Source organism: Sphaeramia orbicularis, chromosome 13, assembly GCF_902148855.1.
Source record: "Sphaeramia orbicularis chromosome 13, fSphaOr1.1, whole genome shotgun sequence".
NCBI classification, from domain to species: Eukaryota; Metazoa; Chordata; class Actinopteri; order Kurtiformes; family Apogonidae; genus Sphaeramia; species Sphaeramia orbicularis.
In genome coordinates, this window is record NC_043969.1 from 45,235,778 (window position 1) to 45,259,115 (window position 23,338).

At 36.6% G+C, this 23,338-nt stretch overlaps 1 protein-coding gene and 1 non-coding gene across 2 annotated transcripts in view; one reads left to right on the top strand and one right to left on the bottom strand.

Moving 5' to 3' along the window:
• LOC115430956 (calcium-binding protein 8) overlaps positions 1-23,338 on the top strand; it is a 222,416-nt gene that overhangs the window by 147,194 nt on the left and 51,884 nt on the right. The window lies entirely within an intron of this gene.
• On the bottom strand, positions 7,002-7,089 carry trnar-ucu (transfer RNA arginine (anticodon UCU)). Its single transcript is given in 2 exon segments — positions 7,002-7,037; positions 7,053-7,089. It is a non-coding gene; the product is annotated as a tRNA-Arg (tRNA).

Genomic DNA, 23,338 nt, shown 5'->3' on the forward strand with positions numbered 1-23,338 from the left:
AGGAGGACGAAGAACCCCGCTCTCGCTTCCAGCCGTGGCCTTGAATAGCAATGGAGGTGGCAGGGAGATGTGAGGATCCAGACGCCTAATCAGCTCCCACACATCCTGCCTCCATCCCAACATCCAATCACGCTTCTTTAAGCAGCAAATCCTGGCTGATTATCATCTGCCCGTAATGTGCTCATCCACACTTTACAGCACAGAGGTGAATTATTGAGGATTATCGAAGTGAAAATGGCTCCATTTGTCTGCGTTACAGTACCATTATGGCGGAAAAGAGGCTCATTTTGATCCACGGCCAGATCCATATCCTGGGTTTCTCCACTGTGTCATCGAGGCCGGACATCATCGACCTCCAAATGATATTAAACTTGTGTCTTGACTGAGACGTGTAGACAGGGTTTAGGATTGGATAGGAAACTTTGTACATTGATGGGTTTCTTTTATTTCGTTTTACTTTTATTTGCACCATTAAAAGTATTTTTGGCAGCAGATTTTGGACCTGCGTTTTAGTTTTTGTGGCATTTTGTGACGTCTTTTTTATGTATCTGGGTTGTTTGTAAGAATGTTTGTGTAAAATGGAAGGGACTACAGTAAATCATGAGCGACCGCTGTGATTTTCAAGTTAAGCTGTAAACCAGACCTGAACAGAGTTTGGTAAAGCTTTTGCTGCTTCAGGGTTTTTAGATTTTCTTCTCTGAGGTACACTGAAGAACAGCTATGAACATTTGTAAGTTTCAAAGACCTTCATTGGTAAATAAATCACATTTCTGCAAAGAGTCGATCTATGTCGCTGCCAAAACTTTTGGCCTCGACTCCATATTGTTCCAGCATTGTCATCGTGACAATAAGAAAACTAAACTAAAATGTCATATCTACAGACAAGGAAGTTTTTACTGACGGAGCAATCCTTGTCTAAGCAATAAATACAGAAATAGATTAATCGAAATCACCGAACATGAAAGTAATCAGTAAATGTGGAACTGAACAAATCAAACTAGTCATGAAATACTTTATTCTGTCGTATCTTTTTTTACTTCGAAGTCAGTATTTCCAGTTTGGAAACAAAATATTATCCATCAACCACTTATGATGATAATTTCATAAACAGATTAACCACAGATTAATCATCCAAACTGATAAATGTGTCCATCTCGACTCACTGCTTATAGACTTCAAATAGATTTCTTTTCTGCTGTTATTGACTTGATTTCTACAGTAACAGTAACAACAGGGTTAGATCAGATTATAGGTTATTAAAGTAACAGTTTACTGCAGATGAAGGTATTTAACTGATTGGTCACCGGACAGTTGAATACATTTTTTATTTTTTTTCCCCAGTTGTTCTCATTTCATTTCATTTCATTTCACATGTTTATTTCAAACCTGCTGTCACATTTAAACACTGAACAGTCGACAACTGGACAGCACATGGTTTGAAAAAGGGATGGAAGAAGCATTACTTTTAAAATTCCAACCCCTCACACCACACAACCCATCACAACATTTCACTGCACCAAGACAAAACATTACAGAACAAAACAGAACATTACAGAACAAAACAGAACATTATAGAACAAAACAGAACATTACAGAACAAAACAGAACATTATAGAACAAAACAGAACATTATAGAACAAAACAGAACATTACAAAACAAAACAGAACATTACAGAACAAAACAGAACATTACAGAACAAAACAGAACATTATAGAACAAAACAGAACATTATAGAACAAAACAGAACATTACAAAACAATACAGAACATTACAGAACAAACGGAACATTACAGAACAAAACAGAACAAAACAGAACAATACAGAACATTACAGAACAAAACAGAACATTACAGGACAAAACAGAACATTACAGAACATTATCGGACAAAACAGAACAATACAGAACAAAACAGAACAATACAGAACATTACAGAACAAAACAGAACATTACAGGACAAAACCGAACATTACAGAACATTATCGAACAAAACAGAACAAATACAGAACAAAACAGAACAATACAGAACATTACAAAACAATACAGAACATGATAGAACAAAACAGAATACAGAACATTACAAAACAGTACAGAACAAAACAGAACAATACAGAACATTACAGAACAAAACGGAACATTACAGAACATTACAGAACAAAACAGAACAATACAGAACATTACAGAACATTACAGGACAAAACAGAACATTACAGAACATTATCGAACAAAACAGAACAATACAGAACAAAACAGAACAATACAGAACATTACAAAACAATACAGAACATTATTGAACAAAACAGAACAATATAAGACATTATAGAACAATACAGAACAATACAGAACATTACAAAACAATACAGAACATTATAGAACAATACAGAACATTACAAAACAATACAGAACATTACAATACCACATCCTCATCTAGCGTTGGCCCTGTGAGTCATTAACCACAACCTGAAAATGACACAGGAATCATTTGCACCTTGCATTAGTTGTATGGGGTTATTTTGGCTAAACGCAGGTTAATGAGGATCAAATAATGAAGCGATACCACTAATGTAATCTGTTCAATCAGTGACACAGCTCTTTGTGATGAGCTCAGAGATGAGATCTGAATGACGTCCAAAACAAAAAACAAACCCATATAGGATGTTTTGGGGTTTTTTTTTTCGGCAAATGAGAATGAGATTCGTTTATCTGGTGTGACAGCCTTTGTCTTCAGTCCACTTTATATCACAGATAACAAAAACAGTGCAATCCCAGGTTTTTTTTCCAATCTTGTGCGCCGTAATAGCATGGATGGAGCTGCCGGTCAGACCGATAACGTTCTCAGAGCCGTTACATCACATCGGTGTTTGATTAGAAACTGACATGTTTCTGCAGCCTGCCACGTGCTAAAACACGCCCATATTTAAGAATAAATAGAGACAAAGAAGCAGGATATACAGCAAACACAGTCAGAGGATTATGCAGACTGCAAACCCCAGCCTTTTCAGCTATTATCCTGGGCGCTGTGTGGGTGGAAATGCAGCGGTCTGTGCTGAGGATAGTGTTACTGTGCTGCCAATCAGTGTCGACTCGGGCCTGCTAACCCCCCCCACCCCCCGGTGCTAAAGGAAACGTCGGACGGGCGTCAATTGAAGCTGCAGCGGATGCACCAACCCTCAGCCTCGGACGGCATCGCTTCATTTTACCTCCTTCACGTTACATCGAGTCTCAGGGATTTATTTAATGAATGGCAAAAAGAAAAGTGGGTCTGAAGAACCTCTAGTGTTTACGTTAACAGAATGAGAATGGTGTGGGTGGAGACTGTGTTCATAACATGTTCTTCTGTCATTCAGATCATGCATAAGAACTGTGAGAAATGATGTCAGGAATATGTTATTGGTCACAGTCACACCTTGGTTGAGTTTGGATCAGAGTCAGTAGTAGTTCTACTGAGCATAACGGGCTGTGCACTGTATTATTATTATTATTATTATTATTATTATTATTATTATTATTATTATTATTATTATTATTATTATTACCTCTGCCAGGAGGTATTGGGATCACTATGCTCTGTGTGTTTGTTTGTTTGTTTGTTTGTTTGTTTGTTTGTTTGTTAGCAAGATAACTCAAAAAGTTATGGATGGATTTTCATGAAATTTTCAGGAAAGGTTGATATTGGCACAAGGAAGAAATGATTAAATTTTAGTGGTGATTTTAGTGGTGGGGCAGATCTGTCTTGGCGGAGGTCTGCTCTCGGAGTGCTTTTTACCTCCGCCAAGGAGGTTTGTCTGTCTGTCTGTCTGTGTGCAAGATAACTCAAAAAGTTATGGACGGATTTGGATGAAAACTTCAGGAAATGTTGATACTGGCACAAGGAAGAAATGATTACATTTTGGTGGTGATCGGAGGAGGGGGGTGGGTGGGGGGGTCACTGGGGCCCACTGATCTGCCTTGGCGGAGGTCTGCGCTCTCAGAGTGCTTCTAGTCTGGTTTATTTATTTATTTATTTATTTACTTACTTACATATTTATGAGAATGAGAGAGAGAGAATGAGGCCTGTTTGTTTCTGACTGATGTTGTACTGATAAATCTGCTGTAATTATTGAAGAAAACTGTTGCATTGTTGAGTCTGTTTGTATGACTGTACTGCCATGAACATTCTGTTGTGAATAATTCAGTTACTGCATTATATATTGTGTGGTTCGATGCTAAAATTAGGAAATAGTATTGTTTGATTCTTGTATTAAGTTAATGATAAGGTGGTAAAAGCACTGAGGGGTAGGATTAAATAAGTTTAGACTTCTTCCTACTCCTTTTCGACCGTGTAATATTCAGACTCTTATGTGCTTGAAGATAGACTGTCCATTTAAATGTTATTTTGTTTTTGTCTTAATTTGCTTTGTTTTGTTTTATTTTGTTTCTTTGCATGTTCGGAATAAATAAATAAATCAAATTATTATTATTATTATTATTATTATTATTATTATTATTATTATTATTATTATTATTATTATTATTATCATTATCATCATCATCATCATCATTACAACCAAATGAACTAATACCCACTAAATCAACCAAACAAACCAGCAGATGAAGTCTCAGATGAACCATTAAACCACATCAGACCTGATCCTGGTCCAGGTGGTTCAGGTGTAAATCCTCACATCTAGGCTCTGAAACCTCTTTCCTCTTAAACTCGTTGACATTTCTGCTAGTGTCGTCTGGGCTCTAATTGCTGGTGAGTCATTCCGGTTCCTCCATGATTCACTTCAGCGCCGCTTGGTTTCAGACGCAGGACGCCACATTTTCTGCACGGTGGCTTCACTTTAAACACACACCAACACGCCGAGGAGTGTTTTACCTGGAATCCGACCAATTGATCTGTCAGTCACATAAAAAGAAGCCTGTACGTTAAACAGACCGCTTCCATCCGACGGTGGAGTCTTCATCATCTTCATCATCTTCATCCTCACTGTACAGTCCTGTTTAGACGAATGGAGGACGTTGAACTGATGCGCTTCATCACCTGACGGGCTTTAACCTTTATCTGTACCTGTTCTTCAAAGTCCCATCAGCCCCGTCGACAGCGGGATGAGCGCCAAATCCAGATGTGAAACTTCAAACCATTCAGGCCTTTCGCTCTACACTCATCGTTAGACGTTTGAGTTTGTTTAGTTCGTCTTTTTCCGCAGGCTGAAGTGAAAAACTGCAGAGTTGAACATTTATTTCTGTGCTTTTAAGAGCAGGTTTTCACTTTCTGCTGATGTGGACGATGTGTTTAAAACCAAAGATATAATGAGGATTTTAACTTCAGACAGCAGGTGTACGATAGGCTGGGTAGGTTTAACATGAGCTAGGTAAAGTAAGGTAAGGTAATAATAAATAAGGTAAGGTAAAGTAATAATAGATAAGGTAAGGTAAAGTAATAATAGATAAGGTAAGGTAAGGTAATAATAAATAAGGTAAGGTAATAATAAATAAGGTAAGGTAATAGTAGATAAGGTAAGGTAATAATAGATAAGGTAAGGTAAAGTAATAATAGATAAGGTAAGGTAAAGTAATAATAGATAAGGTAAGGTAAAGTAATAATAGATAAGGTAAGGTAAAGTAATAATAGATAAGGTAAGGCAAGGTAAAGTAATAATAGATAAGGTAAGGTAAATAATATAGGTAAGGTAAGGTAATGATAGATAAGGTAGGTAAAGTAATAATAGATAAGGTAGGCAAGGTAAAGTATAATAGATAAGGTAAGGTAAAGTAATAATAGACAAGGTAAGGTAATGATAGATAAGGTAAGGTAAAGTTATAATAGATAAGGTAAGGCAAGCAAAAATAATAATAGATAAGGTAAGGTAAGTATACTAGATAAGGTGGGGTAATAATAGATAAGGTAAGGTAAAGTAATAATAGATAAAGGCCAAGATAAAGTAATAATAGATAAGGCAAGGTAAAGTAATAATACATAAGGTAAGTAATAATAGATAAGGAAAGGTAAAGTAATAATACATAAGGTAAGGTAATAATAGATAAGGTAAGGTAAAGTAATAATAGATAAGGCAAGGTAAAGTAATGATAGATAAGGTAAGGTAAAGTAATAATAGATAAGGTAAGGTAAAGTAATAATAGATAAGGTAAGGCAAGGGTAAAGTAATAATAGATGAGGTAGGTAAGGTAAGGTAATAATAGATAAGGTAAGGTAAAGTGATAATAGATGAGGTAAGGTAATAATAGATAAGGTAAGATAATAATACATAAGGTAAGGAAATAAAACGTAAGGTAATAATAGATAAGGTAAGGTAATAACAGATAAGGTAAGGTAAAGTAATAATAGATAAGGCAAGGTAAAGTAATAATAGATAAGGAAAGGTAAAGTAATAATACATAAGGTAAGGTAATAATAGATAAGGTAAGGTAAAGTAATAATAGATAAGGCAAGGTAAAGTAATGATAGATAAGGTAAGGTAAAGTAATAATGGATAAGGTAAGGTAATAATAGATAAGGTAAGATAAAGTAATAATAGATAAGGTAAGGTAAAGTAATAATAGATAAGGTAAGGTAAAGTAATAATACATAAGGTAAGGCAAGGGTAAAGTAATAATAGATGAGGTAGGTAAGGTAATAATAGATAAGGTAAGGTAAAGTGATAATAGATGAGGTAAGGTAATAATAGATAAGGTAAGATAATAATACATAAGGTAAGGAAATAAAACGTAAGGTAATAATAGATAAGGTAAGGTAATAAAACATAAGGTAAGGTAACAATAGATAAGGTAAAGTAATAATAGATAAGGTAAGATAATAACAGATGAGATAAGATTATATAAAAATACATAAGATAAGGTAAGATGGATAAGGTAAGGACACCATTGATAAGTTAAGTAGACTTAAGATTTCATCCTTCGGTCATCAGCTGTTTCCTTATCCTTCTAGTCTTCTGTTGACCTCATAAATGTTCCGTCTTTAACAGATTTGTTTGTTTTGTCGGCTGAAGGACAAAACTCTGACTCTGGTGGGACTTGAACCCACAACCTTTGAATCCCTCCTACCTTCACTAGAAGTCCAATGCGCTGTCCATTGCGCCACAGAGCCTCTTAATAATAAAAACAGCAGATTCAGACTCTGTGGTTCATCATCTAAAGCTATAATGAGTTCAACACATTCTACATGTCGGATGTCCTGATCAAACTAATAAGGAAAAGTTTGCAAAACCCCTTAATTTTATTAAATATCACACCACAAATCTGTCTCCAAAGGTGTCCAAAGTCTGGTCCTGTCCATAGTCATTGTCCAGCCTGTGGACACCGGGGATAACACTGGAGGCAGAGGTTTTAATCTGAGGCTGAAGCAACAACAGGTTCAGTTCTAAGTCCAACTGAATATTCAGGGTTCTCAAAACCACCATAAGGTCTAGTCCCAGTTTCTGGTCTCATCCAGGTTTTGGTGTGTACTTGTGTTGCTAGGATACGATGTTTCCATGCACACACATGATGATGGGAGACATCAAAGAAGCTGAAAATGCTAAAATGTAAAAAAAAAAAAAAAGAAATGAAACTGTCATGTAATTATGTGATGTTATTCAAAAATATAGAGCTGAGGATTGACTGAAGAAAATACTTGTTTAAAAGACTAGGATCAGTATTGGTAGATGAGATTAGGACATGATTTACCTGAATGAAAATTAAATATGTATTCTCTTCTGTTGTATATTTAGCAATGATTATATAGATTTTTTTTTTATGTTTGTTTTCTTGTGGAAACATTGTGTTAATCGTAAATATGGTTAGGTCAGTGGTTCCCAACCTTTTTAGGCTCATGACCCCATTTTAACATCACAAATTTGTGGCGACACCAGACATTCAAAATGGAGACTTTTTTTTTTTGGGTTGCTAAAATTAATTTGGTTTTGATCATGTAATAGTTTGCTACTATGTTGCAAATAAACGTTAATTTTAGATGACATTTAGTCTATATCAGTGTTTCTCAAAGTGTGGGGCGGGCCCCCCAGGGGGGGCACGAAGGTGTGCCGGGGGGGCATGGGATCTCTCCTGGGTGGTTGTTTTTTTTTTTCTCCTTCAGGTTAGAACATGTAGCAGATGGAACTAATATTTTAGTGTTGGAGCACCCTGGACTCATTTTAGGGACGTCCACCAAACCAGTCGACTGCCATGGTGATCTGTCACTAGACTAGACAAAGAGTTTAGGTTTGGACAATGGACAAGGACTGAACTGGAAAAGAAAAATGTGGAATGTTTCTGTTTTTGTACAGTTTGTACAGTTTGCACTTTAATGTTCTGAGATGTGCAATGGAAACAGGCTCATTGCAGCCACTGATATTGTTAAAATGTTCATCTTTATTACCAAAATTTGTTTGCTGTTCTAAAAAAAGTAACTTTATTGTCATAGTTGTAAGATAATTGCGCATTTCCAATTTTTATTTGGAAAAATATTGTCCCAGAGCAGTCTGGTTGAGTTTATTTGTATTGTTCAAGTAAAAATCTAAGTTATTTTTAATTTGAACAACAAATTATTCAAGGAAAAGCGAAAAGTATTGTTACAATATTGATGTTTCTTTCAATAAAAGTTATAATTGCACCACTGTTACAATGTTGCTGGGGTTGGGGGGGCCTGGAGATTTTTCATCCTCCAAAGGGGAGCCCGACAGAAAAGATTGAGAACTGCTGGTCTATATAATGTATATTATTGTGGACAGAGGCAGAAAAGCCAGGTGTAGATTACTGCACAAAGTGAGAATTTGATTTTCCTTGGTCAGGATATGTACAGTCAGTCCAGCTTGGATTTACAAGGCTGACAATTAATTCTGAACAAATTAGAACTCGAACTGTGAATTATGAAAGAGCTGCAGCATCTGAAACCGACCACAATGAACATTTGACAGATAAACAGAACCACAGTGCTTCAGTTTCAGACTCATAGTTTATGTCTTTTATGAATTGGGATTGTCTCTGTTAACCCACCATATATTTTTATTAGTAAGTTTTTGTTTTATTTTGATCAATTACTAGAAATTCCAGATGAACCCACGTGGGGTCCCGACCCCAAGGTTGAAAAACACTGAGTTAGGCAAAATTAGTCTTAACTTCAGCCTAAACCCTTTCAGATGTTGTTTTTGTTTGTTGTTTAAAGTAATGAATGACCAAATAAACTACTACCACTACTAATAGTAAATGGGCTTTGTATTAATTTATCATTATTTTAACCTTTATTTGGGTGTTTTTCTGACACCTCATATGAATTTGTCTACATCTGACATTTTTTTCCACCTCAGAAAAAAATACCAAGCTATATATTACATCTCCACTGAGCCAAAAATATATGAAGACAAGGTTCTGGTTTTAGTTTTTTGTCCATATTATGTGTTCTAAGTCCTGGAGGCCAAACACATCCAGGTCCAGGGTTAAATCAGACTTTACCAGTTTTTGTTTCTCAGTTTCAGTTCAGATGAAATAGGAGAAAACTTTCCAAACGCTTGAGGAAATCTGTGATATGACTGTCTTCAGAGCCTCATTTCGCTCTTTCAGACCCTTAATTGAACTGTGTACAGAACATTTTCAGCCTCAGATGGAGTTAAACCACCTTTGAAATGATGCTTTATTAATTTCAGAGCTGTGCATCTGTTTCTACCCTCTGTCTTTTACTTTCCTTCTCCTCGTCTCAGTGAATTACTTGCGACAGTCCATACAGATCCAGTGAATCCTGCTAATGAGGGCGCTGACCCCAGACCAGATCCTCCTCTGGGGGCTAACAGGACTCATTTCTGCTTGATTAATCAAACTAACAGTAATTGTCTATTGATAGGTTGCTCAGTGGCTTGAGGCAGTTCCCCTTCTATCCTCACTTTCTTCAGAGCTGCTGTCCTTTGGATTTGCTGCCGTGTTGGTATCATGTCTTTGGCAACAATAAGTGACATACTTTCTGTACTTTCCTGTGGGGTTCACAGACTAAAACAGCTGATCTGAGGTTTAATCTGAACGTCTTTCGATCAAAGTTGTTTGTTTTCTCTATAAGAAGCTTCAGAAATACTGAAAAATGCTCGTGTCTTGGGCTGAAATCTCATAAAATCTGGAGTTGGTTCCAATCAGTCAGTTCCCGTAGACCCCCCCCCATGTTCACTGTGACCCATAAAGATCAAATAATTGACTTTTCAGACACTTTTCATATCAGGTCATATCACAAATATAAGAGGTGGGACTTCAGATGTTTAATATGGAAGAGTAAGAGCTTATGAATGAACTAAAACAGTAAGATTCAACAAATATCTATGTAATTTACTATGTTTATTATTGTATCCAGTGTGTAATGTTTGTTTGTAGATTTTAATTTAGTTTTCTTATTACTTGTTGCTTATTATTATTGTTATTATTATTATTACTACTATTACTTACATATTAATTACATACAGGGATCTTACAGGTTTCTACAAGTTAAATTTAAGTCTTTTTCAGACCTTTTTAAGACTACTTAGAACAGAATTTAATGCTAATTTCACAGCCTATTTCACAGCCATACTGGCAAAAATTTGTGACTCCTAGAATTTAGGAAAACTCAGGTCAACCAGGTGGAGAATGATCTTTTCTCCAACCAGGTGTTATTAAATTTGCTCTTCCCCAAACTTAACTTTCACTTGCGAGCTGTCCCTTACTGTAAAGTTCCCAAAGTCAGCTTTCTTGGCCAATGTGTGCATGACTAAAGTCTGCACATGTGTTGGGCTGATATTCTGTGATCATTTCTCACAGGGGGCTGCAAAGTTAGCGATAACTGGTTCCTAATTTCAATATAAATCATTGGGTTTGAACGGGTGGAACTGAGGCAACAAACAGTATTTTCTTTGCAGCTTGGACATTTATAAGATATGTTTAGACACAATATAACCAACAAGTTTATGGCAAAATAACTTAAGACCTACCAGATCAAATTTAATACCTTTTAAAGACTTTTTTAAGGTATTAAAAACAGATTTGTAAATTCAAGACTTGTAAGACTTTTTAAGACCCCACTGGAACCCTGTACATATACTTCTTTTTGGCTAAACAGTTAGCCAATGTATGTATGTATCAATATAGCATTGTTACAACTACTATTGTTATTATAATTATTTTTAGTCTGTCGTTTTATATATATAGTGAATATTATAACATAATTACTTATTCATTATTATTAATTGTTGTTACTCTATTATTTATTATTTCTAATTGTACTTTCTAATGTGCAATTGCCTGTTTTTTTACTAATGTCTGTATAGTTATTGTTATTACTATTTTCTTCTTTCTTATTTTCTTACTTTCTTCTATGTATATATTCAGTGTTGTGCTGCTACTGGAACCTTAATTTCCTGAGGGTTCTGCCCAAAGGATCAATAAAATTCAGTCTAATCTAATCTAATCTAAGATCACAAAATTAATTGACCGGAGTAGTCTAACCTATTATCTAAATTAGTGCTCTTCTGGGGAAAAAAACCAACATGTTTTCATTGATAAACAAAAGCTGGAAAAGTGTTGTATGTCTTTTCATGTAGTGTTCCTTGAGAGTCGTGCAATGAAAGTCATTGTGAGCCTGGGCTTTTAGAAGAGTTCCCCTAGTGGACATCAGTGGTATTACACTGATTGTTGCCCCTGACTCTTCCCCAGTTCCACCTTTTCATCCAAATATAGTCACTTCTGTCTCCTATCAAACAGAACATCAGTCCTCACACCACTGTGACCACTAGGGATGGGAATTGTTAAGAATTTAACAATTCCGATTCCATTATCGATTTTGCTTATCGATCCGATTTCTTATCAATTATCTTATCAATTCTCGTTGGGTGAGGGAATAAAAGAGTGCAAACGGGTGTGTTTGCATTAACTGTCTTTTATATTTCCATCTCTGCACAGAAAATATAACATATACAGGATGGGGAAGCAAAATTTACAATATTTTGAGGCAGGGATTGAAAGACAGTGTATGACCAATTAGTTTATTGAAAGTCATGAGAATTTATTTGCCACAAGAAAATTTCCATAATAGAAAATGTTTTTATTCTATGTGTCCTCCTTCTTTCTCAATAACTGCCTTCACACGCTTCCTGAAACTTGCGCAAGTGTTCCTCAAATATTCGGGTGACAACTTCTCCCATTCTTCTTTAATAGTATCTTCCAGACTTTCTGGTAATAGTTTTGCTCATAGTCATTCTCTTCTTTCCATTATAAACAGTCTTTATGGACACTCCAGCTATTTTTGAAATCTCCTTTGGTGTGACGAGTGCATTCAGCAAATCACACACTCTTTGACGTTTGCTTTCCTGATTACTCATATGGGCAAAAGTTTCTGAAAAGGTATGGATAATAGTGTTAGGTATGATTATGACATCAATATATGTTTGGTTTCAAAACAATTGACGTAGTGCCTGCTGAGAAAAAACAACTAAATGTTCATTGTAAATTTTGCTTCCCCACCCTGTACAGTATGTACAAATAATAATAACAGATGACACCGGGTCCCATTTGGGGGGGGCGGCGTGCAGTGAAAGTGAAACTGAAGACGCTTTACTAATTCCACTATTGCCGCTTGTCCACTACGTCGAACCAGTTTGACTCGGCTCATCTCCCGTTGTTGTGCACCTCATTTCCTTTACCCTACCTTTGGAAACTTGTATTTGGGTACGACGTTTGTTGCCCGCACCGTTAGCAGAACTGGGCCCGGCGTTCACTCTGCTGCTACATTCACAAGCATCGCTAAGTAGTGTATCAAATACATGACATTCCTGTAAATGAATCACATGCTGTGGACAAATGTTGGAGCTGATTGGAGGGATTCCACCCTTTTGAAGACATGGAGGCTCTGACAGTGTCCCAGTGGACCTGGTGTCGTCTGTTTAGACCGTTTCTGCCCCAACACCATGTTGGCTACATTCTGACCAAAACAATGTAGTGTACGCGTGACGTCATCACACATGCGCAACGAAGGCGGAATCGATAAGCAGAATCATTAAGCAGGAAGGCAAACGATTCCAAGGAATCGACCTACTGGGATCCGGTTCTCAAAAAGAGCCGGTTCTCGATTCCCATCCCTAGTGACCATTATGCCATTGTGGTGACTCCTCTCACTACTGTGACAGAATGATTAGTTTTTCATTGTCTACCTTTTTTATCATTTACCTAGTTTTAACAAACTTTGAGGCCAGTTTCCTCCCAGTCTGGAACAACTGCAGGTTTTGTCCGACAGAACTGAAGTCCGTTTCCATGCGTCTCCATGAGGCCGATGTTTCTGTCACCTCCAACAGAGGTTTGGAGATACGAGCTACAATCCATTTCCCTGCCTCTTACGGCTCTTGTGGCTCACGTTATGTTTTGTTTTTTCCCCAATTAATCTTCTCCCCTTTGACGGCTCGGTGACACGGTGTTAATGGAGACATAAATTTCTCTTGAAGGATCGGTGCTTTTTGCAGGAGGGGCGGACGTTTGAAGCACAACTCCCTAAAGATGCTGAGTATTCATTTTAACAACAAAAAGAGCAGACATTAAACATGAATAGACGTGGGATTAATGAGTTTGCTGAGTTTACTCGGAAATGTTTCGCCTGTGTGTGTGCGAAAAGCTTTTAGAAATATAACACCTTACAGCCACATGTTGTACATTATTGATAAGATGCTTGTTTTGTTCACCTTTATCGAGATAAATCATCACCTAATGGACTTTGTTGTGTCGGTACGAGAACAACCAGGCTTTACAAATGAAACGAAACATATCTTAAAAAAACTTTACAATCAAAGAAGTAAATACAAAAAATACTAGAAAATTACAAGTAAGGTGACAGGACCATGTATCTTAGAACATTAGAACATCAGTTTTAGAACACTAGAACCAGACACCTGTCAACATCCACATTATATAGAAGACTGAACTGGTGCTGTCACTGTCTTGTAATGTGTGCGGAAATGACCAAAAATAATCACTTGTCTGATAAAGGGTTAAACAACCATCAGTTTACTATGGAACATGAGGATTGGGTAATACCATGACTCATCAGAGCTGTCAGAGTGGTTCAGGAACATGAGACATCCTTTTCACACATGGATTGGACACCACAGAGTCCAGACCTGAACCATATTGAGGATCTTTGGGAAGTGATGGAGAAGACTTTACACAGAGGTCTGACTCTCCATCATTATGACACTGGTCAACCACAAATTTATTGTTTCAGTTTTTTGAGCTGATTTAGGATAATTTTGGTGTGCTGAATCCAAAAATCACATTAATTTCACTCAATCAGGTCAACTTTCTGAACTATGCTACATATTGGCTTTTTAACATTTTTGCTTACATTTATGGGCATTTTCACATCATATGATACAAAATTCGGCAACACTTTACTTGAAGGTGTTCATATTTCGTTGGGTTATTCACATTTTTTTTGTGAAAGGATAGCTTGTCAGTATAAATATTTTCATGTGATTACCTCCGCCAAGGAGGTTATGTTTTTGCCAGGGTTTGTTTGTTTGTTTGTTTGTTTGTCTGTCCGTTAGTGTGCAACATAACTCAAAAAGTTATGGACAGATTTTGATGAAATTTTCAGGGTTTGTTGGAAATGGGATAAGGAAGAAATGATTAAATTTTGGTGGTGATCGGGGGTGGGGGGGACCCACGGGGGGGGGGGGGGGGGGGCAGACCAGAAAATTTCATCAAAATCTGTCCATAACTTTTTGAGTTATGTTGCACACTAACGGACAGACAAACAGACAGACAAACAAATCCTGGCAAAAACATAACCTCCTTGGCGTGGGGGGGCCCACGGGGGGGGCCACTGATCAGCCTTGGCGGAGGTCTGCGCTCTCCGAGTGCTTCTAGTTTTAGTGTAAAGCTAGAACACCCCCGATCACCACCAAAATTTAATCATTTCTTCCTTATCCCATTTCCAACAAACCCTGAAAATTTCATCAAAATCTGTCCATAACTTTTTGAGTTATGTTGCACACTAACGGACAGACAAACAAACAAACCCTGGCAAAAGCATAACCTCCTTGGCGGAGGTAACAAAGTGAAAATTTTGTAGTTGTCATTATTTACAGGCTATTGTGATAGTTTTTTACTGGTCTGATCCACTTTAAATCATATTGGTCTGAATGTGGAACCTGAAGTAAAATAATTTAAACATCCTTGATTACACTGGTCTACAAGGAAAATGCTTCCAGAATAAAAGTAATGAAATTTTACCACATGAGAGTCACTGATAAAGAAAAATCAAGTCAAAAATGCTGGTTGGCTGAACTTTACAAGATACAGCCTTGGGTCAAAATGTGAAATTCAAGAATTAACAAGAGAATGGGTTTGTATGGGGCCATTATTGTAGCAATATTATTTGCAAATGCGTGTGGAGAGTTGAGTGTCCGCATCTCAATCTGTCTGTCCGCAGTCGGATTTGCAAATGTGTAAATGAATCTGTAAATGCGCGATGAGATTTGTGTGTCTGCACAACAATCTGCAAATGTGTAAAACAACTTGTGTGTGTGTAATCAGATTTGAAAAGTCAAAGTATTTTCACCACAAGACCCAGAATTACAGACAAATCATTGGTTACAAGTCAAGCGGCTTCTCGATTGGCTCTCTTTACACACGTGAATTTTGCTACACTTCTGCCGCGACAGATCCACAAATGTGCAGCGGAATTTGTCTGTAAAACCAGGGTTGGTGTGCCTGGGCTCAGCTGCCCTGGGCTCAGGCTCACAGGCTCCCTCATTCCGGCTGCGTTCGGCTTTGCTCGTTCTTGTACCTGACGTGAGTTTACGTGAGTTGTGCTTGCAAGGTTCACCAACTGCCACTAAAAATCGAAGAAGAAGAAGATTAATCTTCTTCCTCACAAGGTGGATTCCATGACCCTTTTAAAATGAACAGTGAAAAACATCTTTCACTGTTCATTTTAAAAGGGTCATGGAATCCACCTTGTGAAGAAGAAGAAGATTAAGCTTCTTCTTCTTCTTCTTCTTCTTCTTCGATTTTTAGTGGTAGTTGGTGAACCTTGCAAGCACAACTCACGTAAACTCACGTCAGGTACAAGAACGAGCAAAGCCGAACGCAGCCGGAATGAGGGAGCCTGTGAGCCTGAGCCCAGGGCAGCTGAGCCCAGGCACACAAACCCTGGTTTTACAGACAAATCCCGCTGCACATTTGTGGATCTGTCACGGCAGAAGTGTAGCAAAATTCACGTGTGTAAAGAGAGCCAATCGAGAAGCCGCTTGACTTGTAACCAGTGATTTGTCTGTAATTCTGGGTCTTGTGGTGAAAATACTTTGACTTTTCAAATCTGATTACACACACACAAGTTGTTTTACACATTTGCAGATTGTTGTGCAGACACACAAATCTCATCGCGCATTTACAGATTCATTTACATATTTGCAAATCCGAATGCGCACAGACAGATTGAGATGCGGACACTCAACTCTCCACACGCATTTGCAAATAATATTGCTACAATAATGGCCCCATAGGTTTGACTCGAAAGGAATATTTGTCTCAGAGCTACAAGATCTACTTCAAAACACTGTCTGCACATTATAATACATTCACTTTACAGGTTCTGTTTAGTGGAAGATTTATAAAACTATTATATAAATGTACATAAACCAATATATATGTGTAATTACACTTAATCATATACCTTGAAAACATCAGCAAACCGGCACTTTTGTCATTTATTTTCCAATTAATCTTATTAAAATACGTAACATTTAGCACATTTAATGTCTGAAGCAAATCATTTCTAAAAAATTGTAGACCAGTGTTGTTAATAACTTCACTGAAACTGTGTTCATTTCACAGATTCCATCCTGTGGGCTGGATTGGACCCTTTGGCGGGCTGGTTTTGGCCCACGTGCTGTATGTTTGACACCCCTGTTTTAGGAGAGTCACCCTAAAACTATAGGATTGAATCCCATTTCTACCCCGTCACTATCATATTCCTCTTGCCCTTGTAGACTTCAATCAGAGAGTTTCTTGACTTTTCCAGCTCTTCAGTTTCTCTCTCATTAATTCTTTTCTGCTCTTCCTCCTCCTCCTCCTGTTCTTCCTCTTCTGTCCATCTCTTTGCATCAACTCACAGAGCCATTCAACACCCTACAAACACTAAACTCAACATATATTGTGCAGTAATACTGATGTAACGCTGGGACAGTATTCTACCTCAGCTTCAGCCAATCATAACCAACAGGTGACACTATTATGACATAATTTACTGTAGCTTTCCATGACTGACTGTGGGTGTTGTCATATACAGGGTGGGGAAGCAAAATTTACAATGAACATTTAGTTGTTTTTTCTCAGCAGGCACTACGTCAATTGTTTTGAAACCAAACATATATTGATGTCATAATCATACCTAACACTATTATCCATACCTTTTCAGAAACTTTTGCCCATATGAGTAATCAGGAAAGCAAACGTCAAAGAGTGTGGGATTTGCTGAATGCACTCGTCACACCAAAGGAGATTTCAAAAATAGTTGGAGTGTCCATAAAGACTGTTTATAATGGAAAGAAGAGAATGACTATGAGCAAAACTATTACCAGAAAGTCTGGAAGATACTATTAAAGAAGAATGGGAGAAGTTGTCACCCGAATATTTGAGGAACACTTGCGCAAGTTTCAGGAAGTGTGTGAAGGCAGTTATTGAGAAAGAAGGAGGACACATAGAATAAAAACATTTTCTATTATGTACATTTTCTTGTGGCAAATAAATTCTCATGACTTTCAATAAACTAACTGGTCATACACTGTCTTTCAATCCCTGCCTCAAAATATTGTAAATTTTGCTTCCCCACCCTGTACATACATAAATAAATAAGTGAGTCACTGCCAGTCTATAAACCAAATTTGGTATGAATTCAGCCAATAGTTTTGCTGCTACAGTGTTAACAAACAACAAACAAATTCAACCAAAAACAATTCCCCTTGCCTCCCCTTCGGGGGTGGGGTAATAAAAATACACTGTCCACTGCAAAGGACATTCCATAAAGACAAAAAAGTATCTGAAAAAACTGTTGCATTATGCTGTTTCGAATCAAGACAATTATTTTAAGTAAAAAAAGCCAAAACTTTTCCTTTCCTGGATATAATGATTATTATATTGATTGATATAGATATGCAGTCGTGGAAAAAATTACTACACCATCGAAAGTCATCAAAAACAATAGTTATGCAATCAAGTACTAACTCCTGTGTGTATCATGTGACTAAAACAGACAGAAAAGAAAACATGGAATGTCTAAAAGCATTGTTTTTGTCAGTACAGTGCCATAGATATTGATGTAAGAACTGAAGTGATTTTGGTTATTATCAAGAAAACATGGAAAATGGATAGATATCAGCTCTGAAATTAAACTACTATGAGCTATTTTTGTTGTTATCATTCCCCACCCTGTATTCTTAATGCAGACACAGTTATTAAGACGGAAGAAGCTCCTCGCTGCATCAGTTTAGGTTATAGAACTAGTTGCAGATGAAACATTTTATTAAAAACTGCAGTAATTATCCAATGGAAGGGCCTGAGTATTTGCTGAGTTAAATCCAGATGGGGGCAGTGTACATGACCCTGACGCTGTTTAATGCTGATAAAGTTAAAAAAAAAAAAAAAAATTCCAGCTTTCGTTGAGTCAGCTCGATCTGAAGGGCGATAATTACTGCTGTCAATCACATCTTTAGCTCCTACCTGTAGATTTTCCACAACCTGAGAAGAATCCGCTCAGACCACTTGACTTTCAAACGTACTGGAAACTAATTATGGAATTTTCGCTCAATGACACCATGAAACTCTGGAGCCCTGCAGCTTTAAGGGTTCTTGGATTCACTGAGTTTGTTTCTAGTGAGTGACATCATAGTTTCCCATTACGGTGATTACCCAGACTGTGGCCCACGGTCGTCTAATGGGGTCTTCCACCTTCATAATGAACCCAAACTATTTTTACACTTACAGTAGCATAAATGATCGCTGTTTTATCAGGTTTTCTGCATTTGTGCATGGTACAGAGCTGTAGTGACAAGATATGAGACTAATATACTGGGTTTTTTTTTTACCAGTGTAGGAGCTTAAACCAGTTTATTTTGTATTTATTTTTATTTAACCAGGAAAAATTCCATTTAGATTAACCCTTTCATGCATACTGGTCACTCCAGTGGACAGTTATTCTACGGCTGTTCTATTGTTTATTCATAGGTTTTGTTGTTTTAGTTCCATATCAGGACTCTTATGCATCATCCAAAACACTGCAATTCATACAATTACTGTAACTTTGCTGTTCTTGATAAACCTGATCTGCAGTAACATGTTTTAGTGGAAATCAATTGCTAATTGGTATTAGACTGTAATTAACAAACAAATTATTATTATTTTTTTATTTTTTTTTTTTTTGCATATCCTCCTGAGACCCAGCAATGCATTTTGTCCTCTGTAGGGGACAAAAGTTTGACAGTTTTACTTTAAAAATGCTGTCCATTACAAAAAAACATTCCATTAAAAAAAATCAATCAATAAATAAAAATAGTTTTAAAAATGTATCTGAAAAAACGGTTGCATTATGCAGTTTCCAATCAAGACAGTTTTTTAATGTGAAAAAGCTGAAACTGTCCATTTCCTGGGTCTCAGGAGCATTTTATCTCCATGAAATGAGTAATAACTAATATTAGAGTGTGATAAAATGTGAGAAAACAGTAGCAATTTAGCAATTAGTGGCATTAAAAATGCTTTTTTTTCATAGTTTTCACACAGTATATCACTTTCTGATGATGATTTTTATAGAAATGTTTCTTTGCTTCAAAACTTAAATGCATGGTGTCCAGCTGAGTGGACATTTTTGTAACTCCATGAAAAATACACTCATTAAAAAAAAAAAAAAATCAATTCCATTGTTTTGTTCATGCCTAAAGAGGAACAAAAACACTCAAGAAAAAAATATTGACTAAGGTTCTCATAATTTGTGCATGAAAGGGTTAAGATCATCTTTGACAGGGGAGTACTGGCTAAGATAGGCGGCAGCAAATACAACACACAGTTATAAGATTACACAGTTAAAACACATATAACATGCACATTCGACAATAAACAGTTAATAGAAAAAACATATGGGTGCTTCTGTGAAACTGGGTTTATTTTGTACCTGACACTTTTCCAGCTTTTTAGACCCAATAATAAAAGAGAAATGTAGACATGTTCCCCCCAGGATGGACCTAATGATGACCTCAGATAAATGAAAAAAAAAATTATACTCTTACTCTGAGCCATCCCAAAATTAACACGTGTTCAGAGAACGCAAACCTCCACCAAGCACCCCGAACGGTGTGCATGTGTGGATCGACTATTTCTTCTTAAATTAAACAGTTTCCAGGTTGTTCCATACAGCAGAAATAGTTGAAGCTTGGTACCAGTCATGTGTATGTTAAATTATATTCAATTCCAATCAATATTTGTTGAGTTATAATGAGAAATGTGTGGTAAATGGGATTTTCAATGTTAAATGTAAATGTCCACAGAGTCCACATTCCACAGTGGGTGTGGACAATTTTGTGCCAGATACAAGATATTATTATAAGCTACAGGTGGATTAAATTGGAGGCTAATCAGTCATTTTAAATTTTTATGAATTTTCGAAAATTGATGAGAGATAGGAATATTTGAGAATTTGTGACCTTGAACTTTGGTCTACTTGGCCCAAAATTTAATGGTTTGGTCCCAGGGCCTAGGCCTATCTGTGGGGAAGATTTGGTAAAGATGGTTGGAATAGTTTTCCCGTAAAGTTGCTAACAAACAAACACGCAAACAAACACACAAAGCAAGATGATCACAATACCTCCTGGCGGAGGTAATGAATTTTTAATAAAATATTGGGTCCAAAAATAGGACCAAAACTGGGACATGAAAAGCTACCTATAGGTGTCAGTGCATTTGTTCTGAAAACATGGCTGTAAATGGTCTTATATAGACTATAAATAAAGGCACTGTTAAATGTGTCGATCCTAGTGGTTTTTCTAATCCAGACATGTGGGTTTTTCATAAATCTCAATCTCATTCCAGGTTCTGTGTGTAACCCATCGTGTCCACTTGCGTTACGTGCAGAACCTGCCCAGTTAAACACAAATAAACTCAGAGTGATTTTGCAACAGCGGTCATTTTTCTGAAACACTCTGCCTTCCATAGTTAGTTCAATTCCCAAAATGCACCTGAGAATAAAAAGATAATCAAGAAAATAGTAGCACAGAATTTTTGTGTCCGTTTTACCATGTTACGGCTTTTTGTATAAAAATAATATAAAAAAATATAAAAGTGTGTTTTATTTGAAGAATAGTTTCTCTTTATTTCAGTAAATATTTCTTTTTAAACCAGACCCCAAATGCTTTGAAACTTGCTTCATAACATTAGTCTAAATCTGGTTTGAATTTTTAGTCCCATGTCCTGTTTTTAGGACCAGTTTCATCGAAGCACCCATTTGCAAATAGTTTAGGAAAAACAACTACAAGTTATGGAGTCGGCTTCAACAACTCTCAGTTTAGACTTAAAAGCACTTAAATAATGCGAACTAACTGAAGGGTCATGAATTATTATGACAGGTTGTGTTACATTGGAAGAGTTCCATCTGTAATCTGTGCTGATGTTCTGCATCTGTGATGATGATAATATTCTGTTCTAAAAAGATTAAAGGAGCCGAGGGTGACAACATGAAGGAGATCACATTTCAGTAGAGAGGGAAGATAAACACAGCTTAACCTCCTGAGACCCAGGAAAGTACAAGTTTGGGCTTTTTTTTTTTTTTTTAATTAAATAATTGTCCATATTGGAAACATCATGATGCAACATTTTTTCAGATGCATTTTTTTTTTTTTTTTTTTTTTAATGGAATGTCCTTTGCGTTGGACTTTTTTTGTTTTTGTTTTTTGTATAAAGCTGTGAAACTAACCCATAGCTGGGTCTTAGGAGGTTGTGTGTACCATAAAGTTCATGTGCTTTGGGTGATGGTAAAAGCTGTCGCACTATTACAAAGTTAAAGGTTAACTCTTTATTATCTCCATAGGTCTCTGCATTTTTCTACGGAAAGTTTTAGGGCCACTGGAAAAAAATTAAATAAAATTAAGGTCCAATAAATTTTTTTTTAATCATTATTCTGAGAAAAAAGTCAGAATTCTGAAATTAAAGCCAGAATTCTGAGGAAAAAAGTCAGAATTCAGACTTTTTTTCCTCAGAATTCTGACTTTAATCTCAGAAAGATAATAAAAAATACTTAAAACACTCAGAATTCTGAGATTTTTCTCAGAATTCTGACTTTTTTTCTCAGAATAAAAAAAATATATTGGACCTTAATTTTTTTTTTTTTTTTTTTTCCCAGTGACCCTAATCCTCTTCTGTCTTTTTTCCCATTCTAATACATACACAATAGCTAGCATTAGCATTAGCACATTGAAGTTCTCAGAATAATTATAAAAAAATATATTGGACTTTTTTTTTCTTTTTTTTTTTTTCCAGTGGCCCTAATCACTTTCCATATTTTTCCCATTCTAATACATACACAATAGCTAGCATTAGCATTAGCACATTGAAGTTCTCAGAATAATTATAAAAAAATATATTGGACATTTTTTTTTGTTTGTTTGTTTTTTTCCAGTGGCCCTGATCGCCTTCTGTATTTTTCCCATTCTAATACATACACAGTAGCTAGCATTAGCATTAGCATTAGCACATTGAAAGCGCTCAAGGACCTACTCCACGTCTTCTTCACTGACAGGAGAATGAACCTACATTACCCACTGGGGAAATTTTTTTCCTGTGATTTGAGCTTTTGCAGTGTGAATGAAGGCCTCAGCCAATCAGATGGGTGGAATGGACGTCATGTGACATCAACAATGGCGAATGTATATATTGGTGGTTGTCACACCAGCTTAGAGGTGCATTAGCGCCACCAAGTGGACTAGAGTCACTGCATTCTTCTTTATGGGTTCTGGCAGTCTGATGAACACACAGGAAGTGGAAGTGTGACACCTAGTGGTAAAGCTCAGTACTGCTGTGTAATGTTGTCCAAGGCCAAAGTATGACAAAGACCAGACTGTATCGAATATGAGACCAGATCAGTACTTTAACCCTTTCATGCATAGTGGTCACTACAGTGGACAGCTGTTCTCTTGTATATTCATGGGTCAATATACACGCGAAAAGCTTATAATGTCGTACAAATAACACGCCAATTTACCATCAAAAGTGGCGTGCATATTGACACAAAGTCATGGTATCACACAGCATGGATTTTGTTTTAGTTCCATATCAGCCAACACAGTGGACACTTATGCACCATCCCATACACTGACATT